At 38.7% G+C, this 24562-nt stretch overlaps 1 protein-coding gene across 3 annotated transcripts in view; it reads right to left on the reverse strand.

The window, feature by feature from the left end:
- RASSF8 (Ras association domain family member 8) overlaps window positions 1-24562 on the reverse strand; it is an 86147-nt gene that overhangs the window by 20654 nt on the left and 40931 nt on the right. The window lies entirely within an intron of this gene.

Here is a 24562-nt window from a genome sequence, read left to right on the forward strand (position 1 = left end):
AGCTCATGTATTCAAGTAACCCAACGTGGATAAAATTATAAACTAAAGACAATACTTTTTAAAAATTAAGTACAAGGCAAAATGGATAACACAGGAATAAAGTAAAAGAAATCTGAAAGCTATTTAGTGGAGATTAGTAAAGGCAAGCAGGGTAGGGTTACACAAGAAACATGGAATCTGATGATTCTGATGGATTTAACAGATTCTGCACATGAAGGCAGAAATGGAGCAGGAAAAACTAAGCAAATCCTTAGTACAGTACATGTTTATAGTCTAATCAGAGCTGCTTCCTGCTGGTGAAGTGAACATCTCTTTCTGCATCGAAAAGATGTATTGGTGCAGGCCTCAAGCTAGAGTGAAAAGATTATTTCCCTTCTACAACCAAATGCTTCATTGAACAGCTGACAAATATTGACACATGATCCAGAAGAAACACAGATCTGTCCCTGGCAAGCTGTGGCAGTCAGCAGCAGAACACCCCAAAGTCCATTAGAGCCAGAGGGGTCACACCACATGGGGAGAACAAGCTTTAGTGGAGGAGCACTAAGCAAGGCTGCTATGAAATCAGTTCAGCACACACAGCCCAAACTTCCTGTCCAAACATACCCATTCAGAAAACAAAAGAAACATAAGTAAGTTCAAATGCATATGTAAAACCAGACTTCAAACGTGCTTGCATAATTAATCAAGAAAAAAAAGTGATAGGCATTAAGAATATAGTGTATAGAGAAATTGAGTCTTCTGAAACATGAGTAAGCACCTAAAAACCCAAAGAGTTCAAAGAATTTTAATAAAACATTTTCCAATGTTTAATTAAATACTTTAAAGAAAACTATTATCCGCACAAGCGTACAAATACAGAAACACTTCAGTCACGTAACACTGTTTTAATGTACCAAGAAATAAAGCAAAAGAAAGTCTTTTACTAGCCTGTTAATAGCACAGAGTCTGAGGAAACACCTAATGGGCCCCCTCAGTGACCTCCGTTGTTTGTTCCTGGACAAGCTGTCTTCACAAATAAACAGACCTCACATTCCAAGCACAGCCATAAGGAATTTTATTAATTAACTTAATATCTTGCTGAGAGTTGAACAGTTCAGATTTACTGGCACCAACCAAGCCACCTCTCCATGTGACAATGCACACGTCAGCAAAGCATCCAACAGCTCTAATTGTTTTTGTCTGTCAACATCCAAACTATTATCTCATTTTAGCAAGCCAGCAAGTGTATTTTCCCCCCAGTCAGCATGCAGTGTAGAGTCTTGCTTTCAGTACAGATCAGTTTTGGTCATCTGTTTTCCTACTGTCCACCTTCAAAAAAAGAAATGAAAAATTACTAAAGAGAGGCATCATTTAATAATGAAATATTTGCTGACACTTCCGATTTTGAAAACAGCGCTCACCAAAGCGGCAAATGATCCGAACAGAGTGTCTTTGAAACAGTCTGAGCTCAGGGGAAATGTTCCCATTCAGTTCTTACAGGGCAAATAGTTTTAATAGACTAAAGAGTGAGAGCGAACCAATGAAATCAGCCTGTGGTACATGCTTCCGTCAGACCAACACACAGGGCTGAATTAAGGGATTGTGTGCCCCATAAACTCTAACAGAATTCTTTCAAGGACCAGAACCTAATGCAGACTCCAGAAATATAAGATCAATGCGCTGAAATCAGCATCTCATTATAGTTTCTAAGCAATGCTAATCTAGAATAAATAATAATAATAAAAAATAGCCAGGATTTGTTTGGTTTCTAGGATTGTGTAGTAGAAGTTCACAGAGAGGTCTGAAAACCAGAAACCTTTTGATCTCTCTCTGCTTCCCAACTGTAACTATATTACACCCTGTTATTAGCATTTGGTTTGGTTTTTCTTCATATGTATTCAGTTCTTTATTTGCTGACAGATAACTCTTGTATACCATTAATAGCTTATTTGCCTTTTCACTGAGGACCATTATGACAGCCCCAGGTACATTTTTCAACCTGAAATTTGCGTCCAGAATGAACACTGTGTTTTTGCAATAAAGATGACAAAATATCTTACAATATCATATGAATTTATCCCTGAAGCCAATGGAAAGGGTTGGGGGAAAAAAGCTCACTTGAGGTTTCACAATCCCATAAGTTCAAAACTAGTTCACCTTATGCGTAACTTATTTTAGCAACGATTGGGAATAGGAATGCAAAGCTAATTTACAGTGGAGTGGCACACAAGCCAAAGCATCCCTCTGATCACAGCTTCTCCCCCAGTTTTGCAGTGATCAGCTGCACATTGACAGGTATTTCTGAATAGAATCAAGCACTGGAAAAGTGACATCCACCAGCTTCTTCCTCCCCCCACCTCTCACCCATGTGCTTTTTGTTCTCCATTACCTTGCCTGAAGCCTCCTCAATTACATTGTTTGCCATGCATTAAACCCTAAATTCTACTTATATTTTGATTGGCTGATGATATCTTATTCCTTCAGGTATTTGTTCAGGTTTTAAGTATAAAGAAAAACGCGTATATATACATACACACATACGTATATGCTACTCTTCACAGCTAGTTTATGAACTACAAAAAGGCTGCAGCTTCACAGAAGACAGGCAGAACTGACAAAGTGCAAACGGCTTTCCTTGTATTTGAAAAATTTATCTAACCTTAAGTGTTAAGTCATGAGCATCCCTGAGAGCTAAAAATAAGATTTTGATTTCACCTCACTTCTAATCTTCAGAAGGTTCACAATATCTGAAAGCAGAATGCACCTCAAACCAGGGCTAGAACCCTGCTGCAGCTGAAGCCAACTACAGAATTTTGGCCAACCACTTCAGTAACTTTCTGCTCCCCAACAAATCATCAGTGTGCTGCTTATTCTACTTTAAAGTGAGCACTTTCATTCATAATTAGCTATAATTGAACATCATCTGAAGTTTGGCACTATTCCCTTTATTTCTTATTCTTTGTGCATTATAGCCAAGTTGTACTCCGTGCCTTTCCATATTATGACACCAAATAGGGCTCTGGACAAAGAGGCAGCTTATTGCACCCAGGTTTGAAGCTGTTAGTAAGAACAGTTAGTGCAAGCAAGACTGGAATGAAAAAGAAAAATTAAAAAGAGCACAAATAAGTCAGCTCAGCTAACAAGAACTCACAAAACCATCCAGAAGAGCATGACAGTACCCCCTGTGAAGAGGGAGGCATTTGACAGCTCCTCCCTACCATAAGAACCCTGGTATAAAGCAAAACAACATTTTCCAGATGAAGATGACTGCAAATGAAGAATTGGCTACTGGAAGCAAGCTAACTAGCATTTACCTAAAAGCCTCCCTCCTTGGACTGATGAAGGAGAAATATCCTGCAAGATGCACTGTTTCCCACCAATGAATGGGCAACAAACCTTTCATGGCAGGTTCAAGACAAAATTTTTCATGCAAAAGATTTTCACTTGATATTAGAAAGGTACAGGTTGTGGCCTTGAAATCTGTGTATCACTTTCTTTGTAAAGAAAGTGTTTATGCAGCAGGAGTGTTCTAAAGTTTTTTAGTTGGACTAAGTGGTTTCCTCTTGTGGAGTGTTATTCTTTTGCTGTTCCACAAGAACACTCAGAGATAATAAGCGCTGCTTAAAACAAACCAACCAGAGATCCCAAAACCATGAAGATGATAGTGTTGAGAATGAGCTTGAGAGAGCTTAAGCACCAAAGAATTTTCCTCACATGACACTGGCCAAAAGATGGTCTAGCACATGTGTGTGTGAAACAGGCCAGAAGATGGTCCAATGCATCCATGTGAAATAGGCCAAAATCCAGATGCTACAAGTAATACCCAAGCAACACACAAACTACCTGTGAGATGACAGGACCACTACGTGAGCTTATACAAACTCTGAACTATGAGAGGATGTCTCTAGCAACAATGGCTGCTAGAAATGTTCCCTCCAGATAACCCAGAATTCCCCAGAAGTCCCAAAGTCAGTTTCCCACACAAATTACTAGTTGACTTGCATCCAAGAACCCTTAACTGCCTAGTCCAGGAGCTGTTGCTTCTTTTGCAGTTTCTTCTTGTACAATGCAGCTAACAACATGGGGGGGGGGGGGGGGGGGGAGGCATGGAAATGAGAAAAAGAACACTCTTTTGAAGCAAAGAGGCCAAAAGGTAGGTCCCCTAAATACAGAACATCCCCCTCATTGAGCTACGATCTTTACAGCACAGGAAAAAAAAAGTCAAGTTGGAAGTTTCATTTCTCTTTGTATTGGTCATAAGAGAAAATAAAGAATTGATCCACACCTTTCGCAGTATCTTTTAAAGACAGATTTTATTAATGGCAACTATGAAGCGAGTTGTTAGTTGAAATAATTCTTCCACCTTGAAAATTACATTTTTAGCTTCAATATTTTATTCTTGGTCTGATCTCTGACTTCAGTATGTTTGTCTTTAGGGCATTTTCTTCCCTCACAGTGTTTTAATCTCAACCCTTGTAGCTCTTGATTTTTCATTGCCTGCTGTTCTAAGCCGCCTTAGAACATCTTTGTCCAACGTGCAATTTGTTTCCTTTTGAGACACACAGAAACAAATGACAGCTATCTCAAAGGCATCAGCACAACTAGTCTCTCCCCCTCTTCCCTCCTTTTTTTTTTTTCCTACTCAGTGAAATGGGGGCTGAATCCAAGTCTTCGCTGCCCTTACTGACCTTTAACAGCAAGCTGAAGGACACACCAGTATACCAAGATCACCCCCAAATTCATTAATAGGGCATCAGTGCTCTTCCTCCTCTATCATCAGCTCTCTTCATTAATCTAGCTCACGATTATGAGTAAAACTGAAGAAACCCGAGATGCCATTTAGCAACAATTTAACTGCAACACAAAAGACGATTCACCAGCTTGGAAGCCACCAGAAATGAGGTAGCTAGAAAACTTCATGATGACAAATTGTATCTAAAATACACACACCTTCATAGAAAACTAAATTCCAAGCCACTGTCACAATGTGTATTGGTGCTGGAGTGCTAATGCTTTCAAATCCCATTGCAGTCTGTAACACCGTGTATCTTGCCTCACAACTCTGAAACACAAGGCTTGACTCAACTGTGTTCTCTAACATCTCCAAATCACCTCAAAAGGAACCAAACCAGCAGCTGTGTTAGTGAAACAGATGGCTTCTTAAAGTTTCTTTTTATTTGGTCACTGTTAAAATATAACCTTGCATTTTTAACAGTAATGCAGTTAAACAGTAACAGTGAACAGTAAGTTTCACATCCTCACACTTGAATTAATACAGCAGGAACAACAACTCTGAAATTAATACTCTCATTTCCATAAGATGCGATATAAAAAGCATCTGAACTCCACATAGACTCGAGGTACAAAAACCCAAGGGCATTTTGGAGATGGTGATAGCTCTCAAGTCAGACAATTCTAAGGATCTTGCTTATACTAACCAGATTTCACTCGGACAATTTGAGGGCAGAAGTTTAAAACTGAAAAGTATTAAGTTAAGGATATTCACCAGCAAAACAAAACAATACCTGATGCAGCACTTACTTTCAGCTCTTGAGATAGGATTTATTTTGATAAAAGTCTGAATCTGGTTCAAGCAGGCTTAATCACTAAATCCCAACCTTGAATCTGTTTCAGCATTAGGACTGAAGTATCATCTACAGATGGTTTTACATGAAGTACTCCTTTTCTTCACTCTGTATGCCAGCTACTAACATACAAAATTATCAATAGAAAACATCACAATTCTACCAGATTGTAGGATTGAATGGACCCATTCCAGAAAGCTTCACTGCTCATCACTGTTACAGGAAGGGTTGGATAGTTGGTAGCAGCATGTCAGAGGTTAAGACGGCGGTGTAGATGCATTTTATTCTGTGGCAGATGAATATCCTTTTCCAGATATGCTAGCCTAGGAGACTGCACTGCATACAAATTCTATGACAAGCAGCTCAAGAAAAGTTATAATGCATTAAACAAACATCTCATGAGTCATCATCTCAAGTAAACAGGCATATATTTACCACACTGTAACGTCTTCCAAAGCCCTGTAAGCATTTGCTCTTCATTAGTATCAAACATATAGCACATTTGAGAAAATAGCAACCACAGTGTTATTAATAAACAGCAACATTAAGTGGAAGTCACATTTATACATCTCTAATATGGTCTAAATACTGTGTGGGAGTGAAAGAAAGCAAAACAAAGAGCAAACGAATAAGCAAGCTATTTCACTATAGGAGAAATATCTATGTAAAAGCTACAATACGCACAGCTTACTTCAAAGTTGCTTTACACCTCTAAGATGCCCTAGTTTAAAGGGGAGAAAATGGGTCATTCTCTCAGATGTTTTCAGGGAAGACATGGTCCCACCCATTCAGCATTTCCCTCTCCCCTTACAGTTTGTCTGCAAACACTTACAGCAAGTTGAGGGATTGATTGAAGACATTTGTGTGCAATTCCCTATATTTACACTAGCAGCAGTGAGGTCATCTGCTCCATTTTGGCAAGAACTGCCTTAACTCTTGGTTTTGTAGTGCTGAGTCTGTTCTTTGTACTTCAGTCAAACCCACATGCAGTATCTGCTGGGCTTTGTCATCTGACTACAGCCACACTGAGTCACTGCTGTCAAAGCAAGGTGTTCCTTGCACACCAAGCATGAACCAAGGGCAAATTTGATAAAGCTCAGAAAAACATACAAAAACCTTATTGTACTTCCCACATTTCAAGATATGGACCAAAACACAACACTCTCTTTCACTATATTTCTGGGAAAGTCATATGCAAATAAGCCCATTTCTTCATGTCCATACTTCCCTGAAGGATGTAGGAAATAAAATACACCTTACAACTGAAATATCTATTTAAATTTGAATTAGATGAGGTTTTTAAAGTCAGCTAAGAATATGGTTTAAAGCTATGGTATTACATGACTACTGAAAAGAAATCTCACTGCAATTAAACACAGTTCCTGAAACAGAAATAAGGTGAGGCACTTTCAACGTAATCAATGTAACTGTTTTTAGACATTATAATCTCAAAAGCTTTATTCAGAGAGCAGCTACATTATTCATTAAATATTATCTAAGGAATTTCAAGGCACTCTCCTGGCAACCTAGAAAAGTCTGCAAGACAATGTATTTCTACAGGGAGTCTTTAAACAGTTAAGCAAATATAAGAAATAAGCAGGGGGAACCCAAACCTTTCTGAAATTTCCATTTTGTTATGCTTATTTCCATATTTCTTCAGACATGAAAGAACTTCTCTGCTTTTTCTATTCCATATTTATAAGACTCAGCTGGATCACTTAGTATTGCCCTTCTTTAGGCAATTATGACATTGGATAATTTTATTTGTTAGAGCAACATCTGAGGTAATCATAATACACAGCAATAGCTTATGGACTAAAATACTGTAACTGCATTACTTAATTCCCACAGTCCTGCTTTTGGTGCTGTGGTGATGCTATAGCTGGCTCCAAGCCAGATCTACACTGCTTTGGTCAACTGGCCACCCTACCTCAAAATGGATGTGGAATTGCAATACAACTTCAGGAGGCGAGTACACTTAGGTATCACTACTCTATTCAGTTGATAATTTTAGGGAAAGCATTATGAACTTCATAGAAGAGAATTAGTGGTTTAGAATGTAAGTTTGGCTAAAATTCACTGGGAGGAGCAAGAAGCGTAGAGATGAGTAACATCAATATAAACACACATCTCCTTGGGAAGCAGCCTTACAAAGATCACATATGGCATTCATAGAATGACCCAGCAAACAGCTCTTCAGGAAAAACAGGATTCTCTGCCAAAAAACCTGACATTAAATAAGAGTCACAGTCTACAACACCAATGGAAAATGGATATTAGATCAAATTCAATACAGCCTTATTCCTCTGTTGCAACAGCCTTATTCCTCTGTTGCAACAATTTCTGAGCCAGTACCGCTTTAACACTTACTGGTTTGATTCCCCCTCCCCCATATTTTCAGACACTGTCTACATTTTGTACCTTCTAATATACAGCCTTTCATTACTGCCCATGCAGTTACCAGCTTTCATCTCAAGTCTTAATGACTACATCTTCCTCCTCACTGCACCCTCAGCAATCCCATCTTGTCCATTTGCCCAGAATGATGTCAGGACACTTTTCTGGAGCCAGCAAACTTGTCAAAAACAGCAAGTGCAAAGCAGCCCTCACCCTTCTCTAGTACATTATACATAATCTACTTATTTTCATTCAGGAAGTCCTTCCACTCATCTCTGCTGCTCTTATTTCTTATACATTTTCCAAGTGAGCTGTACTGGTTTATGGTTCATTTGTGAAAGTCACCTCAGACATGTGTGTAAAGAGAAACTCCACCAAGTTACTGGTTAAATCTCCTCATCATCTTACTTCAAAATCTCCCTTAAACATACTTCTGTACAGTGTTTACCAAAACACAATGGATCAACATGCGGCATGCTGTGACCCTACTGCTTTTCATGCTAACTGATCTTGATCTACTCCTTTAAACATGCCCTACATACCTTGGGCAGGATGTGCCTTCTTTTGGGGGGTTCTACTGCCATTTAGAAAGGCCAAGAAAAACAGTGACCTGCCTAAAGAGCTCCTGCTAAGCATCCAGAAGACTGGCAACTTAATTAAGGCTTTTTGGAGTATATTTGTCCCTCCAGAAGGAATTTTAATATTCTTGGTATCATGGTGGACCTTCACCATATACCTCTGAAATTAATTACGCAATAGCTGGGATGGTAGGCACCAGTACTGAAGTCCAAGTTAAACAAACCAGCATCTCAGCTGCTCTGTGATGCTGCATGAAGGAGCTGAGGTGCTCATGTAGTCGCCGGACTACCATCATATGGCTTATGAAGTACAAAGTCCAGCTTGCATTTCTTTTTTGAAACAGGAAAAAAAATCAGAGATCCAATTAGGACATTTTTAATTTCCACTGCTCTTCCTTACCAAACTTTAAAGAATAGTATCCGGTTTTGTGGAGCTCTCCTCTCCAGGGAAACATAGAGGAGAAGCTGTGTAATCTGGAGAGCTATTAGCCACCAGCAGCAGTGAATGAGTTAATAGACAGGGTTAAGGATTTAGAACTGTGCAACAGACCTTACCAAAAAGAGCCTGGTTTTGGTTTCTTTCTGACCAGTTTGCTTTTAAATGAGAAATGGTTGCTGGGATTTCTAATCTTTATTGACATGCAGCTATGGAAGTGTACAATATCAGGTAACATTAGGACACCAGAATGGCTTATTAAACACAATTACCTAGCAAGCAATTTAAATCCTGGAAAGAACTCAAAGGGGAGTGCCCACAGAAGGTTTCTGCTAATCAAGAACTACTGAGTAAATAAAGACCTAAAGCTGTTAAAAAATAGAAAGCATTAACATGTTCAGACACTCAAACAAGGAAATTTTCAATAAGAAACAATTACATAACCATATCAGAAAAGAGACAGAGTATTTCATTTTAAGAGCAAATTTGTTTGAGCAATTTTTTTTTCCTTTTTTTGATGTGCACATTAAGCATCGATGTCCAAATTGCCCATATGCTTCTAGGCACCTTTATCAAAAAGAAGGTATCAATTCTTCTAAAGAAGGCACCTTTATCAAAAAGAAGGTATCAATTCTTCTAAAGAAGGTATTAGGCATAGCAATCCTCAAGAACAGTTCAAGATTCTGTGGTTTGGACAAGCACAGTTGTATATTAAGTTTTCTTGGTTTTCCATGCAAAATAGATAGTATAATAGAGTTTTACGTTATATGCATATAATGCAGGCCAGCTTAAAAAACAGAGACCCAATAGAACTGTGCAAGTCTCTGGGACATCTGTGTTATGGAAGAGGTGATAATAAAGGCCTATAGTTTCAACAGCAACTAATTTCAGATTATTCACACAGCACATGTTTCTATGTGTTTCATATGTTCGAGGGGCTTTAATTTCCAGAAACTGCTGAGGCCTCAGGCTCTGCAACTTCAATCACTTCAAACACCTCAAATGGAGCGGCCCAAAACAGATATACTACAGTGACTCAAAATTATGATCTCTTTTTTGCCTTCTCATTGCATATCTTCATTTTAAGGGCAGACAATCTTTGAGGGAACTTCAGTTTTTCCAAGGAATCCTTGGCAATTTAGTCAGCTAAAGAACCCTCCTACTCCTCATCTCAGCTATAGAAAGAGCTTCTAGAGCCACCATCCCTCCTCACAGAATGACTGCATTTTAACGGAGTCCAACATACAAAGAACAAGGTTCTGGAACCAGCACTGATTTAAGTCTTCATGATCTTCTTCCTTCTCCTTTTCTTCTTTTCTTCTGTTGTTTAAACAATGCAGCCACTGGCATAGGAATAGCTGAGTAACCCCCACAATAGCAGAATAAGGCAACTGAAAACATACTGTGTGCAGTTTAACAATTGTACAGACAACATATGCAGTTGTTATGATTAACTTTAGTATAAAGCCTATTGTACACAATACAGGGAACATATTACGATAGTTACAATAATTTAATGGCTATCCCATTAAGAAACCAAATATGGCAAATTAGGCATTTTAACAGAATTTGCATAGGTATTTCTTTGCATTTCATGATCCTGCTCCTCCACGCACCCATATCCAATCAAAACCAGGAGAACTGGAATTGCTCAAACCTTTAAAATTTTGGAATGGAATGTTCTTGCGTGAGTAGTAAGTTGTGCACATAAAGGAACCCCACACTGAAGTCCTTGGAAAGGTGTTTCACTATTCAGAAACAGCCATGTTCTGTAGAGATGCAGTTGCATGTCTTTGAAGGGTGGGCACTGGAAGAGGCGTTCCACTGGGAATGGAGAGATCCCAAACTGTTCCTGAGCCCCTAGAAAACACTTTCAGCTCTGCTGTCTAAAGGTAGTGTGACTGTTCAGTCAATCCCTGCTTGGATTTTGGCTAACACATAGCTCATATGCTAAAACCTGATGTATGGTGGCAGCAGCACCATTAGGTCAAAGAGAAGACAACATGTAGGCAGGACATGGTGGCCAGAAAGAGCTAAAGGTCATTATGCAGTCATTATCATCTGCAGCTTGCTGTCTCCAAGCAGCCATAATCCATGCATACTGGTTATCTGGTAGTTTCGTCAGAGTATGCTGACTTGGGGAAAGAAACAGTACGGACCAAACTTCCAGGCTGGAAGGTACAAATATGTCAGCTTATCCAAAAAGCTTTTGAAGCGGATCCAACAGCAGCTGATTCCCGAGGCTTTTGTGCTTTGTGGTGCGATTCATGTGACGCGTACACCATGATGGAAGAGAAAGGAAGAGAACTCTGACCACTGGCTAGATAACCATTTTGCTCATAGGTGCAACCCATAACTTGCAATATGTGCGAGTTATGAATGACAGAACTTGAGTCAGAAAACTCATTAAGTGATGAATTAGTAAATTCACCTGTTAGACTAGTCTATACAAAGGGCACTGAGCCCTTGCTTATAATTTTTTTCCTTTTGCGATGAGCTCATAAAATGAAGCTTAATTTAGAGAGTATGTTGTTCTATAAATTTGAGGGATCCAATGGAGCACAACAGATAAGAAAATTATAATAACTGATAAGAAAAGAACAAGCTCTTCACAATGTTCCAGTCACAAAGTTTTGATTGGTCTTCTCTTCTTGCTTTTCAAAGCAATATAGTTCAGCAACATTTTGAAGAGAAAGGATTAAACCTTCTCTTCATGGAAGAAATCCAGTCCCCTGACCTAAAGATCACAGTAAGGTCACTTTTAATGTATTTTCACCATAACCTGAATTTCAGTGCAATTCCCTCCTTGACACCCTGACCAGCCCAAAATTTGATCTAGAACATCTATTAGCATTGCCTGAGAATTCATCTGTGTGTATGCAACCACCACAGTCAATAGGAGACAGCAGTAGTTTGGATTTCTCTGTAAAATGAAATCATGTTGCACACGGGTTGCAAGAAAAGTGCAATCAAAACTTTCAGCTTTTATTTTCATTCGCAACTGATCTCTGCCTGGAAAGGAAGCAGCTTGCTTTTACTGCAATATCTGCATCCTTTGTAGTTGGTCAAGTCCGTTGTCCTCCCAGGGAAATAAAGAAAAATTCTAGGCATAGAAACTTACGAGTTTCCAGCCCTCTACGTGGGAGCAGCCCGCAGAAGAGAAAGCCTTTAATTAAAAAAAACCTTTGGAGTTAAGTCCTGCTTGTTCATCTATTTGCAGTCCTTCCAACTTACAAAAGCTCACTGGGATCCTAGATATAGGAAGCTGAAACATTTAGGCTGAACTAACCAAACTCAAGAGCTTTCAATGTTAGTAATACGCTTTCTTGCTTTAGCAGCACCTTAATACTAGGTGTATTCAGAGATAAGAGTGGAATACTCCAAGCTATTTCTGAAATCCTTGCTTTTACAAAGTTAAAGCACACTCGACTGCAGCATAAAGCTGTACTCACAACTGCATGCCTCTTACCAGAGATACTATAATACGTTAAAAAAAAAAAAAGGCTAGAGAACAGTATCACTTCATCTGAATTCCACTGCTAGGGCTGGGGTCGTACCGTTTCCATGCGCAAACACCATGTGGTATATCCTGCACTGTGCTGACAAGAAGCAATCTAATACCAGGCTTCTGAATCCTAAACAAACAATACTGTAATCCACTGTCAGCCTCACAATAACTGCTGTGCTCTGTCAAAACATACTTTTAAGGATAAACACGCTAAGAAAACCTGCAGGAAAAAAGATCAAATACAAGCCCTGCCTGAGTTCTAATGCTTTCTTCTACATGCCAGCACCCCTCAAATATTACGCTTGCAAAAATACAAAAGCAAATGGGAGCATGAGTTCTTCTTACCTATGCATCAGAAAAAATACATTGCTGCATGAACACTTTGAAGAATATAATTTAGAATAACAGTGTCAGAACAGATATGTGAGCAGCATGGTTTCAGGCTTGTAGCCAAGCTCTAGCTGATAGTACTTTAACTTTCAGAACAGACAGTCAAGCTTTACAAGCAGTATTTAAGGCAGCAGTGAAGGACATCAACTGGAAACTCTGTAGGGTTAGATTCTCCGGTGAGAACAGGCCAAGAGGAAGACTTCCTTACAGGCATGCTAGACATTGTTACATTCTTTCTGAGCTCCAGGAACGGACTTCATAAAACCTGCAGCATCAGAGCTCCTACTCAGTGCAGCAAAAGAGGTAAGTATTTGAGGACAGGCACTGAGTGACAGTGTGCCCAAAACCCTCAGAGACAGATGGCACTTGCAAATGCACCTCTCGCATTCAGGCTCTTCAGTCAGGCTGGGTGAGGTTGGTGAACACACAGAGCTCAAATTCCTGCTCAGGAATTTTAGTACCCAATTCTTTCCTTTGGATGCAAATGCTAAATCCATAGACAAGGAGCAGACTCCATGTAGTAGCTCAGAACATTCACCCCTGAAGTGGGAGAACAGGGTTCTAGACTTTCCTTTGTTTGAAGGGCCTCAACCCCCATCTTTTACTTTCATATAGATATTATGGTGGATAATAGCATGTATCATTCCTCTTCTTGTCTTGAGCCAAAAAACCGCTCCAGTGTACATGAGACTGCAGAAAAAGCCACAAGGGATCTTAGCTCTGCAAATCTGCTAATTAAAGGCATTCTTATGGTATGGAACAATTTTCAGTTTTAAACTCTGCTTACAGAGTTTTGATTTAAAACCCCCTAAAATAATCCTCTCATAGAAATGTGTACACAGCCCAGGCAGCAAACATGAGAACTCTGGAAGCTCATGCTGTAGGCTTTCCAAAGCACAGGGAGAAAAGCACGCATCAGGGTCTCCAATACAGTACCACTAAGTGCATGTTAGATTAACTTTCAGAAGGTAAAGCACGAGTGCAATCTCTCAAACACTCTAAAAGACCAACAGTGACTAAAACCAGGACCAGATCAGTTATTCAGTAATAGGAAAAAAATTGAAAGCTAAAGTTTTATTAAAAAAACAAAAAAAAACCAAAACAAAAAAAAACCCCAAACTCAAACATTTAGTATCCTGAAAGCATTAACCCAAGGGAGGAAAGAAAGCCTGAAGACAGACACACCTTTACACTAAACAATAAACTGAAAATACGATAATCACTGATAATCTTCTAGATTTTTCCACTATTTTAATACATGGCAGGAATAGCAAATTTTGAAGAAAGCACACTCTAAAACAAAACAGAGTATCATCTTCATTTTAAAACATGCTTTGGAGAAATGCTGGATCATTCAGTCCAGTCTCAAAAGTTCTCGCCATCCTAAGCTGCTCTGATTCTTATTGCCTGTCAACATATAAGGGCAGGTTAATACAAATAAATGCATATTAACCATGAAATTAAACAGTTCATGTTTAGCTTACCTGAAGCAACTTTTAAGTCATGGATCAAGTAAGATTGACTGTTGAAAGGAATCGGCACCAGAAACTGTTTCTAAATTCTGAATTCAGCATCCAAGCAGCAGTCAGAAGAGTTAAACCTTATGTCCTGTTATACTAACAGGTAACTATTAGGATTTCTTGCTTCTGCTGACACTTCTTGTGATGTTTAAGATGAGAGGAAATGTAAAGTGCAGTACAGTATAACTGGCAGATAATGTTCAGACTCCAGTCTCTTTTTTTTGTCCTTTCTTTTAAAAGAAGAAAAAAGCCCATAACTTTCTTGCAGAGGTCAAGTTGCCCTTCAAGTACTTTATGAAACAGGATTTCACCTTGAAGCCCAACCCTAGTTATCTAATCTACAGTTAGTTTTAACCTTGAAGTTGTCTCTGTCAGACAGAAGTGCCAAAGATGTTGCCCTGGCTCCAATGCAGTGGTAGAAAGTGCTCATTTTCTCAAATGGAGGAGTCTATCACAGAAGGGTTTTTTTTTGTCCACTCTCACTGAAAGACAAAAGATTCCCCAAAAACTTTTGAAATCGTCAAGCATAAAGAAAGTTTTGTTAACAAAGAGCTTAGGAGATCTGCACAAAACTTGAACCTTAGCGCCAGCTCACTGCCAACAATAGGTGGGAACAGACTAAAATTGCACCAGCAAAGGTACAGACTAAGCTTCAGGCTCCAAGATCCCTAAATCGGCCTAAAGCAATACCTGTGTAAGAGACTACAGGAAATCTCTTGCACAGATCAATCTAGTCTCAACTGCACAGGTCAGTCTAACCCAGCACTGGCACTCAAAAAAATGCTAAACCTCATCCCTTCCATTGCTCCTGAGAAAACATAAAAATCAGCTAGCAGGTGCTCATGAATAAATCACACAGGTGTTTGATCATTACAGGAAGACAAAGCTGAAGAAAATGCAAAACACTAAAACACAATGTAAAGCTTAATTAAAAATAAGAAACCTTAATTCAAATCCAGTCCACTGCCAGTGGAGCTTATCTAAAACTGTCAAACAGGCACAACCTTCCACAACTATCCAAGTAGGCCAAATGTCAGATTGCAGAGTGCAGGATAAAGTATTGAGACAAAAATTCTGTTAAACACTGAATGTAATGAAAACCGAACAGAACTGCTAAGGGAACACTGCGGCACTCAAATCCTCTTAGCTTAAAACTAGAGAATTCATCATCACAACCACTTGCCAAAGCTTCTCAAGATGTATACACAACTCAACTTCCAGTTTAGCTCTGCGGTTTCATAGAGAAAGACAGAAGGTAGTTTTAGAAACACTAAAGGAGGAATTATTGATACTTTACATTAAAAAAAAATAAATAAAATAAAAGCACACCACCTTATACATTCCTTCCACCATTCAAGTGTGTGAATACCACATCCATTTGACTAGCAAGCATTTTATCTCATTATTCCCTAAATTCTGCGCAAACTCAACAGGTAAAGTGTTGCTGGTATAGCTAAAAAAAGGCTATGCTATTATAACGTATACACATGCTTTTACACCCATTTTATACACACCCCCCCCCCAAAGAGGCCTACTGCAGCTCCAGAACATATTTTACCAATGTTATGCATAACTCAGACATCAAAAACCAAACCAAACCAAAACTGGCAGATGCAATTTAGAATCTCTAACAGAACAGACTTCACATGTCACAGTAAAAAAGAGAATCTAAACCAACTGCAGTAAGACTATGACATACAGGTCCCTTCCCGTATTATTTTAAAGCCTCTATTTTTCTTTACCTGTAAAGCACTTCCATAACATGTTACTGGTACTGAGATAGCAAAAAGAAGATGGTGATTTAAATAATTCTGTGGGTAATTTTGACACGTCTCTCAGGAAAGTACGGGCATTTGAGATTCCACTGTAAAACTGCATTATCACCTGTATTTTCTAGATAAAGTTCTCTTTTTAGATCATCCATAACTTTTGCATCAACTACGTGTAGGATAAGATTTATATACCCATACACTATGGAATTGAAAATGGAAAGTTTAATATATTACCCAAATAAATCTGTATTTTCTTCTATCTCAGATCACATGAGTAGCTGGAAACTACTGTTACTTACAAGTTGTTTTTCTAAGGGTTTCCTGCATTACCATTTAATTTTTGTATTTTGCAGAGCTATGCTTCAGTAAAGGAAATACCAGCTTCTTTACCTATGAAGATAGCAAAGATTTAGTCCCCACCCTTTACCCTTCCCTTCTCCCCAAAACAAACCCTCTAAAGAAACTTTTTAAGGCTACATTCAAGAGATTGATCTAGAAATTGTCAGCTATACAATATATTGCTTAGGTCTTTTTCCCTCATTTTCTTCTAATAAAACCACTATGCTTTTACTACAGTCTTTCAGATGCTAAATAAACAAGGAAGAAGTGCAATTTCTTTTCCTCACCGAATTCTGAAGTAGATTTCAATACCAAGATGTAAAATATTCTTAAATCTTACCAAAAAGCTTTAATTATACGTTCTCATCAGAAGCAGTATTACTATATTTGTTTAGTCATTATTCTCTTGAGAGAGGTGTCTTAAGACGTTTTGTTTGGAAGTTAGTACTAACTCCCCCAAGACCCCGGCATGCTAGGGTGGGAGAACAGAACATTCCAACCGGCATCTAAAGAGCTTTGAAGACCAGGGATAGCATGGAGATTCAAATAACTTCTTTTCTGGGAGGGTAGTGCAGCCCTGGAAGAGGCTACCCGGGCTGGTTCTGAGCTTCCACCCCTGTAGGTTTTCAAGATACGGCCAGACCAAACCCACAGCTGAATTAACACTGCGTTGGTGACAGTTCTGTTTAAGCTGGATGCTGGACTACATGACTGCCCAAGGATCCTTCCAGCCAATACTTAATTATGTGAAAAAGGTGGGAAGTGCATGTAGGGGAGAGGGAATTACGCAGCCTGCATGTCCTGAGTAGTAGGGAAAGATTTATGACTTTATCCGACAAGGACTCACACACTTTGCTTTTCAGAATCAATAACTAGATTATGCAAACCATTCTGAAAATCTCTGATAACACTATGTTTGGCAAAGGTCCTTCTGAAACTAACCCTGTTGACATGCACATAAAGCATGTAAAGATATGTAACTAGTTTGCAAAAGCATTTTTGTCACATCTTTGACAATCTATACTACCACACACATTCATCTGTAGCTTCAGCTTGTACTATCTACACATACACAAAATCAGGAGCTGAGCTAGAGCGCAAACAAGCCTATTGACCTGTATCCATCATAGTGATAGTGATGAATGCATGACTAAAATATGGCATGGCAAAAGCAGCCTACACATGCTTTAGACATGGACTGCCAGAGTGCTTTCAACAGAGAAGTATGAGCAGTGCTTCACCCGTAATAGGGCTCATATACAGATGTCAAGAAAAACATACAGGTTTACTGACACACTAAGTAGAGAGCTAAGTAAAGTTAACAAGAGATTTTAATATCTCTCACGGTTCTTGCTTTAACTTGTATGCCATGATTTCTATTCCAAAGAAAATGATGGAGAGTGCAGTCACGTGGAACGAAGGAGATGCACAGGCCACACATGCTGCACACTGTGTTTACAGCTAGCTGGGAAACAAGTCACTGCCAAATCATTGCCAACCTCCAAAACAGAGCAACTCCCATTTCTCCCAAGACATCCAATCAGGAAAAAAAACTCCAACCCATTATCACCACTGGTTACACTGAAATGCCAAGGCCATCTTAATTGCTACATTACATTAGTGAATAAAGCCTTTGTTTCTATATTTAAAAGCCTAGCAAGCCTCTTCAATCTATTTTAGATTTTACTTGGAAATACTTTAAAATGGTAAATAAGCTTCATCCTTACACGATCCTCACTAGAACAACAAGTTTCAACTTCCTGATTATGTATGTATTTCAGATGCAAGTCTTCTGATGTTTACATAATTATTTGACCAGAGCCAATCATCGAAACAATTTGTTTGTGCTACAGGAAGGGCACTAACAGCATTTTCTCTTCTACTACTATTATAGGTATCTGACCCTGTCTAAGCTTCTCAAAATTAAGTGCATTTCTGAAATCTCACTTTTCTAAATCAAGGCAAAAACATACAGAAGAACATTATTTTCAGAGGGAAAAATAAAACCTAAACCTATCCACAAATTAACATCATTGTACAGTCACTCCTCTCCCCATTTACTGAAAACCCTGTTTGAGCAGAGTCATTATCTGTCTTCCTGTCTCGATATCCAGCACGGGGAAGAAGAGTATGCGTACACATGAAGCTATGTTTTAGTTAGTCTCTTTGCCTTTTATTTTGAAAAGGTTGCCAACAAAATTAAGCATCTACTGTTCAAGCATTCTCCAGAATAAGATGTCTCTGTTTCAATTAATAACAGCAAATTACTGGTGATAAATTTTATGATACTAGAGTTGTATTTTGCAAGTAAGGTTCTTGGGCATGGTAGAGGAACACACACTGCCGATCTTTATTGGCATAATCTATGAAGACCATCATGGACTGCAAAATCATATTTTCCATTCATAAACAAAGAGCCCCAAACCAACAGGGGTTCAACCACGGGCTTCACTTCATACATACTAGTAGATTCACAGGAAAATTAAGCATAGACAAAATGCCCCTTGAGAGCAAGGATCTGACTACAAACACCTTTAAAAGTATGACCTTTCTGCAAATCACAGCAGAAGTTAAATAAAATTATAAACCTCCCAAACTATGTTCTGACTTCACGTCAAATACGTGTGCTAAAACAACATAGCTTTACTCAGCGAAACACTAAGTACACAAGCGCATACATCAATTCCTTGCCAACACCCTGCTTTAAGAGATATCTTTATCCAAAAAAGCAAGATGAGGATCTGCCATGCCCTAAGAAATTGTGTTAATCATCACGCTACAGGATTTGAGGAAAACCATTTCAGACACCCTGCCATATACATGCAGAACTAAGGTGCTCCTGACAGCGGGTACATGAACTCCAGGAATCTCCCAGAGATACGGCCCTCAAGAGAGACGGGCAAACTGTCTCAATGTATCCAGGTAAGAATAATGAGCTTAGGAAATCTTGCAGTCTGGTTGGGGCAGAAATGTCAGTTCAAAACACCCTCTGGAAAGGGAGAGGCTTGAACCTTATTTAGAAGCGTGCTCACTGCTAATCTATTAAACAAAAACATAATGTAATGGGTTCTGGCAGCCTAACACTTTGCTTACCTTCCTTCCTAATAACCCAAATTGATGGGAAAGCCAGGGAATGAATCAAAAAGATGGAAAAAAGGAGGTAGAGGGGACTTGTAAAATTCCTTTTGTTTCTCTTCTTTGAAAAGGACTTTGCTGTTAAACTGAAAAAGAACACTTTGAAAAGAGTAATTCCTCATCTAGCACAGAGAGGCACATAGAACCACAGAGTATTTTTGTTTTAGAAGCAATCTGGAATCTTAACCTTTTGGCTTTGTTTGAAAGCACACAGGCCTTCAGTCTTCTTCTGTGAAGAAACAAAGCCTTGCTATATAGAATTCAAAGGGATGCTTTGTCTAAAACATAATAATTCTGTCACAGGTGACAGGTGTCAGGCTTGGCCAGTTCTGTGACAACCACTGTGGTGCTACAGCTTCCTGGAGAAGTTTTAAGACTCCAATTAGAAGTTTTCTGAGACCCAGGAAAGGTTACACAAAAGAAATCTGAGATTACTTCTAAAAGTCAAAAGCCACACTTGAAGAGTGAAGACAGGCATCCGTATTTCTCTTTCTATTTAGTGATGAATGATCTAAATATTAACTTGAAGGTATCTGAAAGTGAGATTTCTGCAGATTTGACAAATGAGATGCTTTAAATTTGCCGCCATGTCACTGCTGTTTTCTCTCCCTCATTTCAAAATATCAATTACTAAAGCATGGTTCTTTAACAAAGTCTAGAAATTCTCTTTTTTAAACATTGTGCAGCTATCCTTTGTAGGAAGCGGTCTACAGAATTGTCAAACCTTCATGGAAAAGAGATTCTACCTGAATGACATGGCTCCAAAAAAGCAGAGTTTCCTTCCTGCCAGAGAGAGAAATTACTAATGTGCGTTGCAAATAGTGCAAAACTCAGTACTATCTTTGCAGTTGCGGGCTAGAAAAATTACATTTTTATTTACTCATATGCAAGCATCAAGTGGAAAAAACTGTGAGCTGTTGTTAGATGTTGGGCAATACGCACATATTTTTTTCTCAAATGGTTAATGATTGTGTATTATCAAACACTCATCAGGGCAGATCTACATCTTGCTATTACAAAGATTAGGATATTGCAGAATTCCCTCATGCTCAATAAATTAATTAAAAAAAAACCAAACTATGACCTCAAAAAGGTCAGCCAGGTTAACTTTAAATTTAAAGTCCACAGAAAACACAAGATCTCATTCTTTACACTGTTGTACAGAAAAAGCCAACCCAGCAAGCAGAGCAGTGAGTGGATGCAAACCTTGCCAAAGCTCAATAAATTAATGAAAAAAGGATGAAAGAGTTTGCCTGCAACACCCAAGGCTTGGACATAGCTTGGACCCATGACTCAAGTGGTAAAGAAAGAATCAAACATTTCTGAAGCACGACAGCTGAGCTTTCCTGTCTCTTCATCTAAGTGGCATTTCCACACACCACCCTTCCCATCATTTATTATCAATACTTCTGTCCTTCTTGCCAGACATATTGTCTCCATGTACACTCCATTCTCAGTTTGGTTGGCAAGAGAACAACGAATCCTAATTCAGAAAAACTACTGACAGAATAAATTTTCTTTCCAGTGTATTTCCTCAGAAAGAGAGTCATAGTCTCCAACTTTAAAATGCATTCCAGAAACTTGAAGTACTGGTGCTGCAAATGTAAACAAACTATTTAGATCTGATACAAGATCTGAGTTTTATGCAAGGACAGATTTACACAGAACAATAAAAGGTGGTAGGAAAAGAAGCCTTACATGAGAAAGCAAGAAGCTACATGTAATAAAAATGTGAACAAGTGAGGAAAAGGAAATAAACAGATGCACACATCATGGTAACTTCAACTTCAGCTATGCTATCCCACCAGTCTGAACAAGTGCAAGGTCATTAAAGAGCTGTAGCACAGATAGCAAGGGAACAAGAGGTACATTGTGCAGTGTTCAGCTCTGGAGCAGGGAACACAGAAACAGAATAGATGAAAAGTATTTCTTGTGATCCAAAGAATGCAGGAAAATTCAAGAGTCCCAGTGATAACCCTGTCAAAGCAATCTGTTTTTTTTCTTGCACCGACACAGCCAAAAAACAGTATGAGAAAGGTGTATACACACAAAGTTGAAATATGCAAGAGAAGTAATGAAAATGTGAGAAAAAAGCATGTTTCCTTTGAGATTATTTCTATCAGAACTTCCTGGTGTATCAGAGAAAAACTCTCCCCTAACTACAGATCATTTCAGAAAGCACCCAGGAACTTGTCCCATCTCTTCATTTATTCCTCAAGATACTACCAGCAAAGATGACAGGGGAGAATTGTGAGATCTATGAATGAGGTATTTTTTCAATTCATGACCTGGGACATTCTGACAAATTCCACCCTGCTTACATGGCAAAAATATGGTTCTGGAAGGGAGCATACTCGTGTTTTTTTTAGTCCATCCAGGAGCAGAAGTATCTCTCCAGCTCCAGAAGGTCAAAAGACAAATCCATCATGAAGAACACAGGCCACAAAACACTTCAGCAGTTACTCACAGCTGCAGGATACAAATAAAGTCTTTATGATGAAATACCAACAAAGTTAGTTTTCTTGCTTTTTAAACTTCCTAAACAACACAGTATCACTGCTCCAAAAAAAAAAAAAAAACCTGCTACTAGTGAAAGCTTCAGAATTGTCTCTCAGAACAAACATTTTGTCAACTGTATTTAAGACTTCATGCAAGTTAAATTGCTTTAGAAAGCCATTAGATCCACACTGAACAAAGAAAAAAGTCTAAGAATTTTTCTTAAAATTCTCAAGCAGGTCTATTTTTGTTCACTTTTCATATGTAAAGTTTAAGGAGTAGAATAAGAAAAAACTTCTCAAAGGAAGTCACTCCTCTGTTTTGAAATCAAATAGAGACATGACTGAAATGCTGATTTATCAGCTGAAAGTTTTATGGAAAAGTATAAGGATTCTGGACTACCTATGGTTCACAAAAAAAAAAACCCTCAATGTGTCCTGAACTACTACTTTCCAAAGCTGTACAGACAATTCCAGAGAATCTACAACACCAGAAGATCCTAACAGGCAGCATCCTGAACCAAGGCCAAACGTCTACCCAGCCCTATAAATCCATCTATTCATCACTAATACTGACTATACGGTAGATTTTTCAAGCTGCTGAGGGAAAACCCATTCCCCTTGGGGGTGACAGATTCTTCACCATCTGGTCATACCATGCACATTTATTTTGACTAGCAGCAGCTCACCTTTGCTAGTGAGAAGTTCAAAAGCAATTACAACTGTGACTATGGCATTCTTATAGAAACAGTTTCCACCTCTATGAAGTCTCAGCACAAGAAATGGAGGAGCTCTCCCACATGACTTCCATGAAGAAACAGCTTAAGTGAGAAGAGTAGTGCCTCTTTGGAGGAACATGGAGCAGCACATGAAACCCTGGCTGATGCTGTTGTGGAAAAGACTGAGACCTTGCCTCAGTAAGCTAGAAGATGAGAAATGTTAGACATTTTATTTTCATGGGTTAAGAATTTTAGAGAACAAGGTGTCACAGCAAATGCTGAGGGAAAGACAAAAGACTGCAAGGATCTCCTGAAAGCCCTGTGAGCTTTTGTCTGGTTCCAACCCCAGTATTCACAGGCATGACTTACATTCATTAGCCTCACCAGGATCTCTCTTCCACTTCTTAGTCTTTCCAGCTTTCTGGCATGGAATTCCACAGATCTAAATCTTGCATTATGAAGCATTACCTGCCTTTTGTTTGCTCTGAACTAGTTTTCTGTTACAGCTTCATTTGATGTCCACTGGTTCTTGTGTTGTCAGAGTGAATAAAGGTACGTCCTGCTTTCCTTCATCTTGTTCATCATTTTGTAGGCTTCCCTCCTACATTGAGATGTTTTTCTTTTGCGCTGAAAAGTCTTAGGTTGCTGAATTGCTCACATCTCTCATTATTCTCACTACTCTCCTCTAAGCATTTTTCAGTTCTCCTGCCTTGTCTTTGAGATAAAGGAACCAAACTGCAAAGCCAATCCAAAACACGTGGGTACCACAGATTTATGTATGGGTATAATAGTGTTTTTCTTTGTGATTTTATTTATTGATTGGCAATGAATATAACTGGATTCTTTTGAATTATTTCAGCTGGGCAAAGTGTTTTAATAAACCACATACTACAGGCTGATCCTTTGTTTTATGCCCCAAAATAGACAGCAAAAAGAAGTTACATAATAGCAAATTAGATTAGCGATGCTCATAAAGAAAACCTTGGGTTACTCAATACAAGTGACGGTAAGTAACATTCCCCCTAGGCAAGCACCATCCTGTGAAAAATACAGAGACCAGTGTCCTTACAAATTCTGCATGCTGTTTAAGTCAACAGGATTATCTTCATTGCTGGTACTACTGCACCATATAGACTCATCGTATTCTTTAGCAGGAATATGTTGTTGGTTGTGGGCAGCAATTAATACTCTGTAAGTGCCTGCTTTAGAAATGCTAAACTGATTTATATGAAACACATAGATAACACACCTAGAATGCAAGACTGAAAGTACTTTAATGAATAACTAAAAGACCTCCCAAATACAAGACAATTTAAGGCAGTGTTAGCCTCTAAAGCTAGACTCCAAGGCAACACAGCATTTTTAATGCTGTACATATATATCTATGCATTCACACACATGCTACACTTCAGCAAAGCTCCTATATAGCATACAGACTGCATTCTATATATGCATATATATTTCTATCAATTAACATTCTACACCTTATTAAAGACAATGAAAGTAAATATTTTCAGTCATGCAATCTTAACTGCCTGTCCTTACAGGGCTGGATGCGCCCCAGTGATGGTGTGCTTCAGCCTTTCCTGTAATAAGAACAAACTACTGTACATTTATTTATGCTTGTCTTTACTTCTGATACACAGAACTTGAACATGAGACAAGCTATCATTCTGGCAGATGACCAGAGTATATTATTCTATTTA

This window comes from Pezoporus flaviventris, unplaced genomic scaffold (assembly GCF_033815535.1).
Source record: "Pezoporus flaviventris isolate CSIRO_AGI_PZ_B2104156 unplaced genomic scaffold, CSIRO_AGI_Pfla_v1 ptg000070l, whole genome shotgun sequence".
NCBI classification, from domain to species: Eukaryota; Metazoa; Chordata; class Aves; order Psittaciformes; family Psittacidae; genus Pezoporus; species Pezoporus flaviventris.